This window comes from Acinonyx jubatus, chromosome C2, assembly GCF_027475565.1.
Source record: "Acinonyx jubatus isolate Ajub_Pintada_27869175 chromosome C2, VMU_Ajub_asm_v1.0, whole genome shotgun sequence".
Lineage (NCBI taxonomy): Eukaryota > Metazoa > Chordata > Mammalia > Carnivora > Felidae > Acinonyx > Acinonyx jubatus.
The window spans coordinates 131,524,732-131,544,470 of NC_069384.1; the positions used below are offsets into that span (position 1 = coordinate 131,524,732).

At 41.5% G+C, this 19,739-nt stretch overlaps 1 protein-coding gene across 3 annotated transcripts in view; it reads right to left on the reverse strand.

The window, feature by feature from the left end:
- Window positions 1-19,739, reverse strand: part of RFTN1 (raftlin, lipid raft linker 1) — a 207,347-nt gene that overhangs the window by 98,579 nt on the left and 89,029 nt on the right. The gene's annotated exons all lie outside the window — the stretch shown is intronic.

A 19,739-nucleotide genomic window follows, 5' to 3' on the forward strand; every position in this document is an offset into this window, starting at 1 on the left:
AGGGGGAAAAAACAACCAAAGGTTAAGATTTTGTAATATACTTATGTATGAATCATTGGGTATTTAATAAAACCCCAAATTCTTTCCTGAAAGTAAATACCAAAAAGGCACTGCTGAAAAATAATTTATGGTAAAAACTCAAATTATACATAGATGTATAATTATACACATCATGGAAAGACCTCCAAGACATAGCATTAAGTAAAACACACCATTATAGAATTTTAGTACAATATGGTTTATGCGTTAAACAACACATACACACACACACACACACACTACCATAATATTTATTTCCCATGGGTTTATATCTGCCAAGGCATAGACAAAAAGGCACACCAAACCAACAACAGCATTTAATTCTGGGGGAAGGAGAGGATCTGTCTGTAGGGGAACTGGGTCTAGGGCTGGTGGCGGTAACTGAAATTGACTTTAGCTGTATCTTTAATTTTTTCCACTTTTTCTGAAGATAGTATATTCTTATAGCACTTGGAAAATTAAAATTAATTTAAAAGAACTTTTAAAAGGTTCAATCCCTACAGAAGGCAATCTGGCAAAATCTACCAAAATTAAAGATGCATTAAAGAAAGAATATAAAGCAGGGCACCTGGGTGGCTCAGTCGGTTAAACACCCAACTTCGGCTCAGGTCATGATATCATGGTTCGAGCCCTGCATTGGGCTCTGTGATGACAGCTCAGAGTTTGGAGCCTGCTTCGGATTCTGTGTCTCCCTCTCTCTCTTCCCCTCCCCCGCTCATGTTCTGTCTCTGTCTCAAAAATAAACATTAAAAAAATTCTATCTATCTATCTATCTATCTATCTATCTATCAAGATATATGGCAACTAAAGTCCTGGGGAAAGAGTGGATATAAAGGGTTGTTTGTGGCAAACAATTTCGGTCTTCTGGTCGGTGCAGAGGCATCCAGCATGGCCCTGTCATTTCCCCACCCAGGTGGTTTGGCCGCTTCTGTCCTTCCCACATGTAACTGTGCACATCATGTACATCATGCAACACTCAGGAGAACCAGCAGCAAGTGATACCAGAAGGAAATTCTACCACTCCACACCATGCCTTTGAAGAGCTCCTATAGGGAGCTCTTGTATGGGGGCCTGAGGAACTCCTGAAAGCCACGTGATCATCAGAAATTGAAGGTGATTCCTTGGCCCACCCAGCCAGGGATAAGGCAAGAAGAAATGGACTGCAGTTAAGTGTCAGCGGGGCGTGTCTGCTCTCTCTCTGGGTGGCTGGTCATGGGGATCAGGACTTAGGGACCAGGGCGCTGGACTCTGTCCAAGGGCTTACAGCACACGCACAGTCACTCCCCACTGGCCGAGGGGTGAGCAGGGCTCTCCTGGCCCACTTATGAGGAGCTCTACCTAAGAGGGGCCCATGCCAGCCTCTGTGAGAGCAGGGGTGGCCAGAAAATTCTTAAAGTGGGCACTTTCATACAGAACTCTGAATACACATATATCCTACCAAATCAATGGTTTCTGAATGCATATTTGCTATATTTTAAAAAATGATTTCTAAGATTCTTATATATCATGAAAAGCAATTTATGTGCTACCATTGACCATCTGGGTATGATTTACATGGAATTCAAAAGTGAAAAATTTTTAAAGAGGATTTGGTTTTTCCCAGGTGTGCAATTATCATTGGGTAACCAAAGGTCAATAGCATATCTTGATTTTATTTTTCCTTCTAACATATCCTTTCAGGCGTAGGGACTGAGGCACATACTTTTGAAATGTGAAAGAATAAACTGATTCCTACTGGTCAAACTGGAATAAACTAACTCCAAAAAAGAAACCGATTCTGCGCTCCAGTCTTCCTGCTTTATAACTTCATCAGAGACTGGAATCATGTTCTCATTTTCCCCCCACACTCTCATCCTCTATCCCCCCCCAAACAAAAGACCTATTGAGAGGAACTAAAGCAGAATATTTCAGACTTTTGAAAGAGAAGACGTGGTCATGACATCCTGTCATGCGTATCGTGGGGTCTCCAACAACAAAGACAGGCGTGGGAAGACAGTGTTCTAACATGTGAAATCCCAGCTGCTCTGTCATATGAAGACAAAGGTCAGACTGTGTGAGGTTATTTATAAACACCCACTGGAGGGGGCGCCTGGGTGACTCAGTTGGTTAAGCGGCCGACTTTGGCTCAGGTCATGATCTCATGGTTTGTGGGTTCGAGCCCCATGTTGGGCTCTGTGCTGACAGCTCAGAGCCTGGAGCCTGCTTCAGATTCTGTGTCTCCCTCTCTCTCTGCCCCTTCCCCGCTCACACTCTGTCTCTCTGTCAAAAATAAAATTAAAAAAAACAAACATAAACACACACACACACACTGAGATTTTAAATGAGTAGGCTAAAAAACAGGAATCATTTTAAATAAGTCAACACTGTATCCACTCAGTAAAACACTCATAAGATGAACAGAGGGAAGATGAGTCTGCCTTTCAGCAGCTCAACAGCCCAGGTTCATAAGGAATAACCTTTAGTAGAGGACCTCATAACTACCATCTTTGGTTCTATAACAAGAAGTACTATAAGAAGGGAGGCATCTCTGGTTCATTTCATCAGATAATTGACTCAGTTACATCTGAACTGAAAGGAGCACAAAAAATCAACAAAAATAGGCATTATTACAAATTTTCTAGATGCCACATGAAAAATCACATCCTGACCTACAGTCTTGGCAAAGCGAATCCAACATCTGCTGAGGGAATAGATGAGCAACTAATAGGTCTTCCCTGGCTTCAGGGATTACCTCCACAATTTAATCACATTAAATATAGTTGCTCTGGTGAACACACGCTAAGGTGACCCCTTCCTCCCAATCACCTCCACCTGTTGGTGTTCATGCCTTTGTAAAACCCTCCCTCTGAGTGAGGACAGGTACTGAACCTTGCTTCTAACCATCACAATATGGCAAAGAGGATGGGGTATCCCTCCTGTGATTACACTATGCTATAAGATTCCATTTCAGCAGACTGGAGCTATATGTTCCTCTTGCTGGCTTTGAAAAAGAAAGCTGCCATGTTATGAAAGGGCCACATAGCAAGGAACTGTGGGCAGCCCCTGGATAACAGTTGGCAAGAAACAGGGATGTCAGTTCTATGACTGCAAGGAGATGAATTCTGCCAAGAACCTAAGGGAAGCAGTGGAAACAGATCTTTCCCCAGTTGAACCTCTGTTGAGATCACAGCCCCTGACAGCACCTATATTGCAGCTGGATGAGACCTGATGCAAAGAACCTAAATACGCTACGGAATCTGTGAGATCATGAATGCATGTTGTTCTGAGCCATCAAATTTGTGGTAATTCATTACAGAGCATAGAAAAATAATACAGATGCTGAGTAGGAAGATATTATAACTTCATGCTCAGAACAGGCCTCCCACTGGTGAGTAGGTCCAGGTCCAGGCCCAGGCCCACAAGATCTAGTCAGACAGCTGACAGCAGCCTGAGAGTGGCCACTGACAGGTGACGAGTGTTCCACATCTCTGAGGACAAGGACTACCCTGGGAGAGAGAAGCAGACACCTGCCAGAAGTGGCTGCAGGGGCCTGGGCGTGGCCCTCCAAGGGATCACATCAGGAGGGAATAGTATTCTGCAGTCAGGAAAGTTCCTAAGGAAGAAGCATGAACATGAAACTCTCAGCTGAGGAGATATTTGCCCTCACAGGAGGGGGAACACCATTTATCTTTCCCCAAAGGCCATTCTGGAAAAGGAAACGAGAAACCTGGAACCAAACTTCCCCCGGACTGAGGCTTAAATGGCTGCCAGTTCTGGAAAGGACAGAGACCTGGGTTTAAACAATAAGAAAAAGGAAGAACACAGACTGCATTTTTGGAGATGTGGGATTAACTACAAACTAAAGCCTCCCTCATCTGGAAATTAACACCACATACTCTGAAATTAAATGTGAGCACTCTGACAAGAGCGCTGTTAACAACGAAATATGCTTCCCCCTCTCCCTCCATTATCCATTCCATAATTTCCTCCAGACTTACTGTTTACAGGCTACAGGTGCTAAGGCAAACTAGAGATGGGCCATTTACAATTATGGACAATTTATTTAAACTTTCTGTGTCTCAGTTTCTTTCACTGTTAAGTGGAAATATTATGAATAACTGTCTCTTAACATCATTGTAAGGATTAAATAAGACAAAAGCCTATAAAGCCCTTACTATAGGCCATGGCGGGAAGTCTGGGCTCAGCAAACATTAGCCATTGCTGATTTAGCGACTATCATCTGTAATTGCATTAACTTTCCAAACACCCTTCACAGTTAAGAATTATTCATTCAATAAAAACTGACTGTAACTACTATGTGCCAGACATTATTCTTAAGCATATATCAATAGAGACAACAGAAGAGACAAAAATCTCTGCCCTCGTGGAGCTTACAGTCTAGTGGAGAGGGACAGGCCAAAAACAATAAGCATACATGAGCACATAAAAGAGTATGTTCAGCAGTAGTTTAGAAGAAAAAAGAAACAGCAAGATGAAGAGAATCAGGAGTATGTGGGAAAGCTGCAATTTTAATGAGGGTAGTCTGGGTGTCCTCACCGAGAAGTGACATTTAGAATAAAGATCTATGGGAAGTGAGGGAGTTGGCCATGCTGATATCTAGGGTAAGAGCCTCCAGGTAGAGGGAATAGCCAGTGTAAAGGCCCTGAGGTGAGATAACACAGAGGCCCTGTGGCTGGAGGCCAGTGCATGAAGGGCAGAGGAGGAAGAGAAAGAAGACAAGCCAGAGAGCCAATGGGGAGTGAGGTAATGTAGACCGTAGAGGCCACAGTGAAGACAGTAGTTTTTACACAGAAAGAGGGGAAGCCCTTGGAGAGTGTTGAACAGAGAAGTAACATGATCCAATTGATAGGAGGCAGCTAAGAGAGACTAACTCAGTGGTCCAGTGGGGAGATGATGGTGGCTCAACGTGGGTTGTTAACAGTATAGCAACAGTCACAAAGGCTGGATTCTGAATATATTTTCAAGGTGGAACTTTCAGGACTTTCTTGTGGAGTGTAGAGGGAAGAAAGCAGATGTAGATGACTGAGAATTTTTGTCCCAGTAACTGGGAGACGGGAGAAATTGCTACAGCTGTCATGGGGAAGGTTGTGGGTGGCACAGGTTTGGGGGAAGGTCAATAATTCAGTTTCAGATGTTCTGAATTTGCCTTATGCAGCAGACATCTAAGTAGAGATGTCTGGTCGACAGTTTAATACATATTCCAGTCTGGATTTCAGGAGAGGGGCTGGAGATATAAATATGAGAGTCATCAGCTTTCAGATGGTATTTAAAGCACAAGACCAGCTGAGATTTCAATTAACATAGAGAAAGAATAGTCAAAGACTAAATCTTGGGACCCTCCATCATTGAAGACATTGGGAGAAAAGAGAAGAAAGCCCAAAGGAGAAGAAGGAGAAACCAGGGAGGAAGGAAGAAAACCAAGAGACTATGCTATCTGTCCTGAAAGTCAAACCAGGGAAGCATGTCAAGGAGCAAGGTATGGGCCACCCTGTCAACTGCTTCAATTAACAAACGCACAATCTTCTCTTCAATTTACCAGTAGTCTTGAAATCCCCAAAGGGAAATAGGATTTAATCCATCCTACAGAAAAAGTGCAAAGAAATCTGTTTACATTTAATATGTGATTAAAATGCGTTGATTATCAAATTAATCCATTGACTTGGGTCCTGAACAGTTTGGTCCCTTGAAAAAATAAAAACATCTTCATGCTGTTAGGTCATTTCTCAAAAACTTCCTGGGGAAAAATTAACTGAAAAAACCTCTAACCCTGTCACATCTTGAGGCCCCCACTTGTATGCAGCATTGGAGAGTTGGTGGGGGGGGTTATTTCCATTCCAAAGGGATTTTCTGAAAGGAAGAGGAATAAAAGGGATACTACTGGGCAGAGATGTGATGCCCTAAAAGCCAAGAATACATAAGACAAAATGCATTCAAATTCTTAGTGTAGCAACATAGTGGTAACAAGGCACATACACATGGTGGTCCTTGACTGCTCAGGACACTGGAGAAGTAGCTAAGACTTCACAGCCCAGCAAAGTTTTAAAAAGCCATCATAACATGACAACTGGCTGGGTCCCATAACTAAAAGAGAACATGAATAGAAAAACTGATGAAATCCAAATAAAATCCACATTTTAGTTAACAGTAATGTACCAGCGTCAATTTCTTAGCTTTGACACATGCACCATGGTAATGTAAGATAGTAACACTTAGGGAAACTTGATGAAGGGTATAAGGGAATTATTTGTGATTTCTTTGCAATTTTTCTGTTAAATATAAAATGATTCCAAAATAAAATTTATTTTTATAAAGAGAAAAAAAGCCATTCTATACTTTTGGGTATTTGTGTTTCCTGTTTTGACTCTTTAATATTGATTCTCTGGGTCAGCATCTCTAGACTAAACCTACACCGCTGCCTGACCCTACTTCTCATATCGGAGGTCCTTCAAATCATATGAAGGCAATGTCTGAAACAACTGGGTATGGAGAAGAAAAGGAAAATGGCCTTTGACGTGCCCTGACTTCAGGCACTGGAATGGGCTCTTTTAATCAGACGGGGTTTCCTACAGCGCAGACAACCTCAGCCCTGGCTGCATTCAACACTGGAAGCACTTGGGGAGCTCTCATAAATTTGGATTAATTGGTTTTGGGTATGACTTGGGCAAGGAGACTTTGGAAACTCCCAGGTGATTCTAATGTGCAGTCAGAGTGAAGAACCACCACCCAGGCTGGGTATGTTGTATCTGCCACTCTCGTAGAGATCTTCCCTGGGCAATAACTGAACAAGCCCGTGGAAAGAGAAAACACAGAATGAATGACTTGCAGAGACCAATAATGTAGACTCCGGAGAAAAACAAACCTTCCAAAAAAAAAGACCAGAGATTAAGGGAATGTAAAATAAGAATGAGGACTTTTCTCTATGCCTCTTTTGGTCAGAAAAACTCAAAAAGTATATCCAGCTTCTTGCCCCCCTCACTTCTTCTTTTTTTAATTGTGGCTAATGTACATAACATTTACCACTGTAACCATTTCTACGTGTACTTTCAGTGTCATTAAGTACATTCACAATGTCAGGCGACCATCACCACCATCCATTTCCAGAACTTTCTCATCATCCCAAACAGCCTTCACTTGTTTGACACCTTATAAATGGGATGTGGGCCAAAAGTGAGTAGAAAATTTTAAATAAACGCTTGCACAACAAACACATAAAAGCAGACTTAGATGCTGAGCACTTGTGCGCAAACCTTTCCTAATTGTAGGGCAGGGGAGCAAAGAGCCCCTATGCTGAAGTACCTCAGACGTCAGCACAACTGGCCACAGATGTCAGAGTTGTTTAGGACCGTAAGAAAAGACCACCTACTCTGAGTCGTGTTGACCTCATTACATGCAAACATCAACTATAATAAAAACTGCGCAGATCAGAGCTGTGCTTGTTACAATGATCACATCTGCCCAGGGTTGTGCAGTCACTCCCCAGGCAGCCAGGGGATCAGAAGGTCAAATCAGGATACAAACTTAAAGGCCCACAGGTAATGAGTGGAAGAGGATATTTTTGACCAGAAACACATAATCTAGACACTTTGTTCTCATATAAAAGATATAGGAATGGTCTTTATGTCCACCAAGGCTCTCTCTGCTTTTCATTCAGACACAGAATTCTACTGGATGTCCTCTCACAATGACATTTCTTTTTTTTTTCTTTTTCTTCTTTAAAAATACATTTTTCTTAAGTTCATTTATTTATTTTTGAGAGACAGAGAGAGTGGGCGGGGCAGGGGCAGAGAGAGAGAGGGAGAGAGAGGATTCCAAGCAGGATCCTCACTGTCAGTGCAGAGCCCGATGCAGGACTTTGAACTCACAAATCAGGAGATCATGATCTGAGCTGAAATCAAGAGTCAGACACTTAACTGACTGAGCCAACCCAGGCGCCTCTCACAATGCCATTTCTGAGGGCAATGTGGTTGCAGAAAACTTGTCTCCCCCATGAGAGAAGTCACAGTGCTGGAGTGACATTAAATAGGCGAGTGCTGTGTCACTACAGTATTGGGGAGACAGTGGGAATAGTGGAAACCATGGTAACCTGGGCAGTTAACATCCCAGCCATCACTAGAGATTCCAGACCAGGGCTGCCAAAACTTCTAGTTTTGTCTTTTTTTAAGAAGTCATTAAATCGTGTTTTTATATCAGTCATAACTGTCAATATTTTTTAATGTTACGCTGGCCAACATCTTGGGATTGAATTTGACCTCTTGACCACCAGCCTCTAGCCTCTCAGTTACATAGACAACTTCCCATTTGAGTCACAGAAAGCTGGATGCCAGGGAAGAGATAAGAGTGAGCAGATTATCTAACTATATCATAATCAGAATAACCAACCCATATACTCAATTCAGATACTTCATTCCTTGTAATGACTTAACAGATTCTTCCCTTCCATGATGCTGGCTAAACCATCATGATCTTGGTGAGTGCATTCACGCAGCCCCTGTGAGCTCCACAGTGGCTGGGACATAACCTTTTGCTAAGCCATTAAACAAACATGTTTGCAAGTAAAGAAAAAGACCATGTCTATGAGTACTTTAAATACTCAAAATTAATGTAGGCAAAAGGGCTAGTCTTCAAATTTTACTGACAAAGTGCCAAGCAGTTAATTAAATACCCATTTGGTTTCATGAGCAGATCTGAAACAGTCAAAAACTGTTATAAAAATAAACATGTGAATAAAAACTACCATACACACTACTTTTACCTTTTTATTATTTTTTTTTTAAGTAGGCTTCAACCCCAGCACAGAGTCCAACATGGGGCTGGAACTTATGACCCTGAGATCAAGACCTGAGCTAAGATCAAGAGTTGGATGCTCAACTGACCAAGCCACCCAGGAACCCCCATACACACTACTTTTCAATAATAAACATGTAACAGATCTCACTTCAACTCTTAAATCCCTTAGATAACTTCAAAGACCATGCGTTTAAACAATATCTCCTTTTCCCAGGACATTAAGAACAGACTGAACTTGAGTTATGGAAAGAAAGGAGAGAGAATGTGCAGTTCATCACTAGAACTATTTTTGCTTCATTTAGGAATAATCAGCACGAAATGGTGATAAACTCAAATTTAGACTACTAGGCACTTCTCCAACTAGAAAAAAATTACTAAATGTCAGTTGACAGAAACAAATTCTCTATGTCTGGGAAACAGGAAGGATTTTTAAGATATTTCCCCCAAGGCAATACCAAGTTCAAGTAGAATAATCAGAATGACTTTTTTTTTTTTTCAAGTAGTGGTAGAGAGGGAAATGAACTACAGATCTGAAGATTTGTCAAGGAAAGAAAAAAAAAGGCTTTTTCTAGTTTCATTAGCTAATGTAAAACTAATGACAATAAAAAGATCTATGTATTATTCATTTATCTGTTCATCACCTTCTTGACCACAGACCCCATGTAAGGCACTAAATTAGATCCTGCTTCAAGAAACCTACAGTCTATGGGCATCTAACTACCCAATACTGCTGTTTACTATATGCAAACCACATAACAACGTAAGTGCTATGGGAGTTCAGTTACTTTCAGAGTCAGGGATCAGGAAATAAGAAATTTTTTAAAAAGCAAGAAGTCATGGGATGCCTGGGTGCCTCAGCCAGCTGAGCGTCCAACTCTTGATTTCAGCTCAGGTCATGATCTCACAGTTAGTGAGTTCAAGCCCTGCATCAGGTTCTTTGCTGATGGCACAGAGCCTGCTTCAGACTCTCTGTCTCCCCTTCTCTCTTTGCCTCTCCCCTGCTTATGCTCTCTATCTCTCTCAAAATAAATAAATAAACGTTAAATAAATAAGTAAATAATAAGAACTCTGTCAGGGGAGTCTGAAGCTGTATGAAATTAGTCGTGGAACAATGGATGAAAGGCTATTCCAGGCACTGAGAACAGAAATTAGTAAGGATATTGATGGAAAAAAGCATGAGTTATATGGTGGAAATAATAAATAGGTCAGTTTGATAAAAGGTGCTTGAAGGTGAGGGCTGCCTATTGGAATCAGCGGGCCCAGTAAACAGGACCCCAGCAAACAGGTGAATGAATCTGCTGTTAGGAAGGACTCGAGCCATGTCTGCAGTAGGCAGCAGAAAAGTGAGAACCATGGTTGGAAAGAAAGGATGGGGTGTGTTGCTGCAGGAGGGGGCTAGACTTCATTTTGAGGGAAAGGCAAGTCATGGATGGTCTTAGATAAGAGAAGATAGTAAAATACAGACTTTAAGAAGATTAAGCAGGTGGCATTGTGTGTGATGGACAAAGAAGGGAAGAATATTTTAGAAGAGCAGTAATGAACTGAACTAAGATTTTGCAGAGGGAGTAGATGGGTGGGAGAGAGATTTTAGGTATTCCCTGATCTCCGCAACCGGTGGTAGTTGGGGTGAAGAGGAGGGGAACAGATGCTGCTTCCCAGAGATGCTCACAGAACAATGGGGGAAAAGATATCTGATTATTTTATGACTCCTCCCCCTTGCAAAATAAATCAAATCTACCAAAATAAAATACGAAGCTACTGGAGTCAAAATTTCCCCTAATAGTGAAGCTTAAGAAATGCTTGGGGCGGGGGAAGTAAACAAATCCTAGCAAATCTTTAAATAAAGTACCTACCTATGTAATCTATCAGGGGAGTTCTGAAACAGGAAGTAGAAAGAAAGAGAAGAATGAACTCATAGATGGGTCACTGCCTTTTCTTCTAATTTCATCTTCCTCTTTCACCAACAGACATTCACCACTTCTGTCGATAAGGGTTTGGTATCACCGGGAACATTCCGGAAATGATGGGGGGGGGGGGCGTGCAAATGATACTCTAACCACACGCTCTCCAAGGGAGCTGTGCACTGCCAAGTGCGTGCAAGTCACTGTGGGCATCTCACTATTCAGTACTGCTGTTTATTCTAAGAAATCTTGCCACATCCCGTCTCACTGTTTATAGTCAGAGCCAGCTCTCTGGTAGATAAACCATCGGTGACTGCGCAACCCAAGGAGTTCACCATTAATCTTGAAAGCAACAGGACAACAAACAGCCTTTACCCCATTGGTCCCTGTATAATGTAGCTGTGAAAGAATTTCAATCCCCCCAGGCTGGGCTACAGAAAAGAAAAGAACCACAAGGAATGGGATCTGGGGCAGGGTCCTGCTTTCTCTGGGGTCCTTAGTAAGGCTCCTCATTTACACTGAAAGTTGTGGAAAGGACTAATATCAGTATTAATGCACAAATAATATTTTCTCACAAATGTAACACTGAATAAAAACAAGTCTGCCTGATATTACTAGTTCAGAAAAGTCACATTAGCTGAAAATCAAACTAACAGTAATATCTGAATGCTCTCCATGACTCTCTCATGGGCCATGTCCAGTTGAGTGACAAGAAGTCCCTTCTTGTCTACATTTAATGCACATTTTCCATGTTAAAGTCTGTTTATTGTTTCCTTCTTTTCTTCCCATCTACACCCTCAAACTGAATTAGATGATGGAAATGTCCTATATCTGCACTGTCCAATATAGTAGCCACTAGCCACATATTGCAACCAAGCCCCTAAAATGTGGCTAGTGCACCCAAGGAACTGAGTTTTTAATTTTATTTAACTTTAATGAATTTACATTTACATCACTACATGTGGCTAGTAGCTACCTAATAGGAAAGCACAGCTTAACTCTGTTCTCAAACTTTAATGTGAAAACAGCTCCCCCCGGGGTCCTGTTAAAATGAAGACTTCCAGGGGCGCCTGGGTGACTCAATGGGTTGAGCGTTCGACTTCGGTTCAGGTCACGATCTTGTAAGTTGGAATCCCGCCTTGGGTTCTGTGCTGACAGCTCAGAGCTTGGAGCCCAATTCGGATTCTGTGTCTCCATCTCTCTCTGCAGCAGCCCCCCCTCATTCTCTCTCTCTCTCTCAAAAATAAATAAAAACATTTAAAAAAATGAAGATTCCCATTTAGCAGGTCTGGATGGGGCCTGGGAACCTGCATTTCCAAGGAGCTCCCAGGTGATGCCAATACTGCTGGTACTGGGACTACACTTTGAGTAGCAAAACTCTAACTGCTTTGGGAACCATCCGAGTGACCCAGAAGTTCCATGAGCCAGTGGTCTCCAAACTTTTGGATCACGTAACTAGGTCAGTCAAAACTCCTGCCTACTACCATACCAGCATCTTACATATGTTATAAAACAATACCTACAAAACAAGTTTCAAGAGATGAGAAGCAAATGAAATGAACAATATTTTAAAATTATCTGGGGCGCCTGGGTGGCGCAGTCGGTTAAGCGTCTGACTTCAGCCAGGTCACGATCTCGCGGTCCGTGAGTTCGAGCCCCGCGTCAGGCTCTGGGCTGATGGCTCGGAGCCTGGAGCCTGTTTCTGATTCTGTGTCTCCCTCTCTCTCTGCCCCTCCCCCGTTCATGCTCTGCCTCTCTCTGTCCCAAAAATAAATAAAAAACATTGAAAAAAAATTTTTTTTAAATAAAATTATAATCATAGTAAGTTCATACTATGAATAGCTGATATTTCAAGATTTAATATACACTTGAAATGAGATTCACTGTTAACAATAGTGGAAGTAAACCTATATTTCAAGATGTCTTCTTGATGATTCCAAATTTCTTTGGCTATCTTCTCTCAGATCTGAATAGGTGGGCATTGATTTTTTTTTTTTAATCTCACTAAGAAAACTCTTACAAACAGTGAGAGATGGGTCAGTGTGGTCATTTCTCTGTGTGTGGGTGTGAGTGTATGTGAGAAAGAGAGAGAGACAGGGACAAAGGAGAGACAAAGACAGAAAGAAGGAGAGAGAGAAGTATTTTATATTTACGTTCCTGGTATTTTCCTCAATCTGCGATCGCATTATAGGAATTTTTTAAGCCATGTGTACATTTCATGAGGGCTAATTAGTTAAAATAATCCACAAAAAATAATCCACAAAACCACTTCATTGAGTTTTCAAATGAAGTCTTCTTCTTAACCCGGCCTTCCTCAGGACCCCTCCTGCTTCATGCAGACAGGCAGTCTCTGACATCAGTACCCCGTCAGGGTACCACCTCCAACCCGAATGTTCAATATTAGTAACACATCATTTCTCTCCTAATTTTTCAACATAAATAAATATACACAGAAGCCTCAGTACTCCTTCAACATGGGCACGTTCCCCGCTTTGGTCATACTGGTTTAGATAGTGCATAGAAGTTTCAGAATTATCACAAAGCTCTAACATAAAAATTTACTTCCAACAATAACAGTGAACTCTACGTTCTTCAAAACACATGGTGGAAACTCTCCTCAAATTATTATGTAAATGTAATTACAATTTCAAAAGGATTCTCTGGGAGCTGGAGAAAATAACTTTAGACTTGATATGGAAAAATCAACATGCAAAAGCTACTAAGATTCTGGAAAAGAAGAAGAGTGCCTTAATAAATATTAATATACATTACAGACAGATTGTAATCAAAATGGCATGGCATGGCATGGCACAAAAACCAATAAAGAGATCACGGAAACTAAAGAATCGGGAACGAACCAGGGTATGTACAGAAGTCCCAACTACAATAAAGGTGCCGCTTCATTCCAATGTAAATATAGGTAAATGCAATAAATGCTGTTGAAAAAGGTAGCTGTCCGGAAGACAATAGAGGTGGACTTCCTACTTCCTGCCTCACGCTCTAACACTAACCCGGTGGTTCTCAACCGGGGGTAGTTTTGCCTGTCTGAGGACATCGGTAATGTCTGGAGACATTCTGTCATTAACTGCAGGGCTGGGGGTAGAGGTGCTGGTGATTGCTCCTGGCACCTAGTGGGTAGAGGCCACGGATACTGCTAAATAGCCTACAATGCACAGGATGGTTGCAGCCCAAACTGTCAATAGTTGAGACACTATGAAGGCTGAGAAATCTTACCTTACCCCTAACCCTAACGGTTAAAAACCCGAGGAGGAGCAGCGCTAGTAGTAGACCGATTCTGATGTGAATCCTGGCTCCTCTGCCAGGACTCTGGCAGGACTATCTACCAGGACTCTCTCAAAAGTGTGACTCTGGACAAGTCACCACTCTGAGCCTTGGCTTCTTTGTCTTGGCTTTCAGGAGTAAAGGTAATGTATATCCTGAATCAATGAACAAGAGCTCTGACCAGACACAGCAATTAACAGATGGTGGCTATTATGGCTGGTACCATAAATGATGGATCGTATTAACGATTACTTGCAAACGTATACATGTTCTTCACAAGGAAAGTTGGCTTTTTGTTCCTAATAAGATCCAGGTTGCTTGACAGAGCCATTTTGGGGATTTTAACTATAAAAGTTTGAAAATAAAAATTTCAACAAGTTGGGCATTGTTATAAATGCCACCCACCCCCCAGAGCAGGGATTGTGCTCATCTCATTCTAACAAAGGCTACTACCTTAGAAGATACAAGACACCTAATAAATACATTTTTTAAATTTTATTTTATATTTTTCGGAAACAGAGGAAAAATAATTCACTAAAGGCCTCAGAACCATTTGCACAGAACTTTTTAGTGCAGAAACTGATAAGACCCAGCCAGTCTGCTGAATGGAGCCATCTAAGGTGGTCCAAATGGCTTGCAGTGTCAGCCCTATGTCCTGAAACTAGTCTGGGGATAACCAGGCCTCTGGTCCCAGAGCCCAGCTATGGGACTGACAATGTTGCAAAGCCCAGAGGATTCTGGGAATGCTCTGAGGACTCTTCTGTAAGCTCCAGGACCCCTGAGCTGAAAGATGGTGTATTTCTGAGCCATGAGCCTCAAGATAGAATTAAGCCCCACACCCACCCCACAGTCCCACTCACCCACCCCACACTTCAATACCAAGGAGTCATTTATACCTTCTTTAGGCTAATTTTCCTAGGCTATGAAATGGGAGGTGGGGAATAAGGGAAGAAAATGGTACCTTTCAGCTACAAAACAGAATTAAGTCTAAAACCTCCACTGAACACACGATAAGGTTTTCAACAAATACTAACAACAAAAACAGCCGTCATGAGGACATAGTGAGAATAGATTATAAGACTTAACACATATAGGAGTGAAGCAAAAGTGCTCTCAGACTCTCAAAAACAGGTGTTGTATGAATACAAGTTACTAATTTGGTTTTTAAAGACTTTGGAGCCACTTTCAGTTCCAACTCATGGTTGATGAATGGAAGGCAAATGAAATGATGTACTCCACTAAATCATATTTATAGCTTTTATCTCTATAAAAGCTCCATCGTAAAATGGAGCTCCATCGTTCAAACACTTAAAAAATTATACGAGACAGTTATATAGATATAAAGACAGTCATTATATCAAAATCCTAAGAACACAGAAATCACTAATAATATATTTATATGGACCTGACAGTTACTTCTCACCTGCTGCTGAATTCATAGCTAAATATGTAAAATTAAGTCCTTTTTCCAGGACGCAACACTGGTAATGCCCATGTCTTTCTCAGCTTGAAAAACACACACAAACTAATTTAAGTCTGATTGACAAAGAGAAAAGACAAAAAAGACTGCCAGGAATATTTAAAGTAAGACAATCTGAGTTCCCAAATTTAATATGCAATAGGCATATAAAAATCTAACACTTCAGTAAAAGTATCTGCAACTCAATTACCTACATTGTGTGCACAAGGCCTTCAAAATAGTGTGTAACTATCTGTATAGCCCACCTGTAATGCCACAGAATAAATCTTCCATTGTTGTTGAAAGATTGTGTGTTCCGTGGGGAAGGGGGGCTTTATTTATTTGACTTTAAAACAAATACAGACATTTCATGGTACTTTAGTATTTGCATAAGCTTTAAGATCAACAGGATATTTCAAAGAAATTTAGTGCTTGTGTTTCTGTGCTTTGGGTACCTGTTTGCTATTCTCCGCCATTCTAAACTACTGGGGAACAACTGGAAATCACTAGTATGCTAATTCTCTCAGAGAAGACAAAAATAAATAAATAAAAAATAAAACACGGGGAATAACACAGGCAATCAAGGACAGCTATAAAATGGGGAGCGGGCGGGAGGAATGAGTTCTCACTGAACAGTGCATGTCTGTCTCCCTTGTTCTCTCCACCGGGACAAAGGCCGACACTTTGGAGGTGGAGAATAAGAGTAACTAGGCAAGCCATTAGGGGTGTGGATTGAAGAAAACTCTCTTTCCCCAAGAGAATGTGGCTTTACACCAGCATATTAGATTGGAAAGTGCAAACACAATAATTAACAGTGAATCCTGATACTTCAACACACCAGAGAAGGGTGTCACTCCAGAGTGAGATGGGAAATAGGAGGAATAAATTAAGGCAGTCTTCGGTGATGCTGGACAGCTCCTTGGGGGGTACAGTGGCAGCCCAGGAGAGCTAATCAAGTCCTCCAAATACCTCAGGAAGCTTGAGAAAACTGATGAAGGCTGATACCACGCCAACAATGAGGGGCAGCTGCGAGCACAGAGTGGGGGCCCTTTCTATATCTGAATCTAAAATAACGACCTCCATGCTAAACAAACACCTTCGTATTCCCTGCTCTGATTTAAGAAAAGAACTTTGAATTCACCTTCCTCAATTTCTGCTGTCAGGGAATAAACCAGCTGCTGTGGTTTCCCCACCACAGTAACACATGTCAATCACCGCTAAGCCCAGCGTTACTTTTCTTCCCCACGTGTGATTCCAACAATCAGCACGCTTCAGGGCTGAACCTCAGCCTCGTGTGGGAGCATTTTCTAGGGCACACCCCTGTAGGCTACCACCCCCTGTGTATTTCGTTTAATTATGAAACCTCTTTCTAGAAACCCTATAATACTCCCAAGAGTCAAAGTAATTGGTAGAAATTAGACATGAAGAGACATAAGGCCACTTAAAGAGGACACTTTCGATTATAATTTTTAAAAGAACTTTCTTTTTAGTTCCAGTATAATTTTGTACTTTCCCAATTTTGCCCTTTGCAAATGCCAAAGAAAATGCTCATGTTATCTTGTGGGCTATAAAAAAAAAAGGCAATGTAATACATTTGTACTCCACTTAAGGTCCACAAAGATTTCCTTTCCTTTGAAGGCCATCCTTTGGATATTTTTAAAAAGAAAAAAAGAAGAACAAAAAATAACATACATATACCCTTGTGGCAAATCACTTTTATTTGGGCAATGAAAGGATGTGTGTGTGTGTGTGTGTGTGTGTGAGAGAGAGAGAGAGAGAGAGAGAGAGAGAGAGAGAGGGATCCATTACTTGGGGTCCATGTTGTGTGGCTACATTATCAAGATGCACTTTTGGTATGGTAAATATGTAAACCGAAGACAGATCCATTTTGCAGTGAATTTATGGTCTTTTAGTGAATGATGGTAGCAAAATTCCAGGGCATAGTTTTATTCTACTCAATTCAGGAAAATTCTATTGAGCAACACCTACTCACCACCTGGCACTCTAAGTAATGGGAATCCAAAGATGAAAGAAGATTTAACAAGGGGGAGAGGAGGTGGGCAGACATACAGAAATGGTAACAAGAGGGTCTGAGAAGTCTGATGATTGCTGGGTGTGAAAGGGAGACTAGGCAGCTCAAAGGGTGAATGATTAACTCCACTGAAAGAAGCATCATACAGAAATCTGAAAGATTGTAAGATGGCAGCCAGTGGGGTGGGTGAGGGCTGCACAACGTTATAGGCATACCTTGGAGATACTGCAGATTTGGTTTCAGACCACTGCAATAAAGTAACTCGTGCAATAAAGCAAGTCAAATGAATTTTTTGCATAGCAAAGTTATGCTGACACTATACTGTAGTTCATTAAGTGTACAATATCATTACGTTTAAAAACACAAAATACCTTAATTAAAAATACTTACTGCTAGACAATGCTGACCCTCATCTGATGGTCCTAATCTTTCAGTTAGTCCTAATCTTTTTGCTGGTGGAAGGTCTTGCCTCCATGTTGATGGTTGCTGACTGGCCGGGGGGGGGGGGGGGGGGGTGGTTGCTGAAAGTTAGGTGACAGTGGCAATTTCTTAAAATAAGATAACAATGACATTTATCACATCCATTGACTTGTTCTTTCACAAATGATTTCTCTGTAGCATGTGCTGATGCTGTTTGATAGTATTTTACCCACAGAACTTCTTTCAAATCAGAGTCAATCCCCTCAAACCCTGCTGCTGCTTTATCAACTAAGTTTATGTGGTATTCCAAGTCCTTTGTTGTTATTTCAACACTCTTCCCAGCATCTACACCAGGAGAAGTTTCCATCTCAAAAAACCACTTTCTTTGCTCATCCATAAGAAGCAAGTTCCCATCCGTTAGTTTTATCATGAGATTGCAGCCATTCAGTCACAGTTTTAGACTCCACTTCTAATTCTAGTTCTCTTGCTGTTTCCATCACATCTGCAGTGACTTCCCCCACTGAAGTCTTGAAACTCTCAAAGTCATCCATGAGTACTAGAATCAACTTCTTCCAAATTCCTGTTAATTGATATTCTGATCTGTTTCCATGAATCACAAATGCTCTTAAGGGCATCTAGAATGGTGAATCCTTTCCAGAATGTTTTCCATTGGTTTTGCCCAGATCCATCAGGGGAATCACTATCTATGGCAGCCAGAGCCTTACAAAATGTATTTGTTACATAATAAGACACGAAAGTCGAAATTCCTTCTTGATCCATGGGCTGCAGAATGGATGTTGTTAGCAGGCACAGACACAACATTAATCTCATTGTACGTCTCCATCGGAGGTCTTGAATGACCAGGTGCATTGTCAATGAGCAGTAATATTTTGAAAGGAATCTTTTATTCTCAGCAATGGGTCTCAGTAGTGGGCTTAAAATATTTGGTAAACCATGTTGAAAACAGATGAGCTATCATCCAGGCTTTGGTGTTCCATGTACAGAGCACAGGCAGAGTAGATTTAGCATAGTTCTTAAGGGACCTAGGATATTCAGAATTTTCCATGAGCATTGGCCTCAACCTAAGGTCACTGGCTATATTAGCTCCTAACAAGAGAGTCAGTCTGTCCTTTGAAGCTTGGATGCCCGGCAATGACTTCTTTCCAGCTATGAAAGTCCTAGTTGGCATCTTCTTCTAATAGAATGTTGCTTTGTCTCCACTGAAAATCTGTTTATTGTAGTCACCTTCATGCACTGTCTCAGCCACATCTTCTGGGTCACTTGCTGCAGTTTCTCCATCAGCACCTGCTGCTTCATCTTGCCGCCTTCTGCTAAGGAGGAGGCTTCTTTCCTTAAACCTCATGAACCAATCTCTGCTGGCTTCAAACTTTTCCCCTGCAGCTTCCTCACCTCTCATCCCTCATAGAATGGAAGAGAGTTAGGACCTTGCTCTGGATTAGACTTTGCCTTGAGGGAATGTTGTGGGTGGTTTGCTCTTCTCTCCAAACCACTGAGACTTTCTCCTTAGCAGCAATGAAGCTGTTTCTCTTTCTTATCATTCATGTGGTCCCTGGAGCAGCACTTCTAATTTCCTTCAAGAACTTTCCTTCGCATTCACAGCTTGGCTCACTGTGTGTTAGTTAGGTCTAGTTTTCAGTCTATGTTGGCTTTCAACATGGCTTCTTCAGCTTCCTCATTTCTAGTTTTTGATTAAAAGTGAGAGATGTGTGACCCTTCCTTTCACATGAACACTTAGAGGCCATTGCAGAGTTATTAACTGGCCTGATTTCAATACTGCTGTGTCTCCAGGAATAGGGGG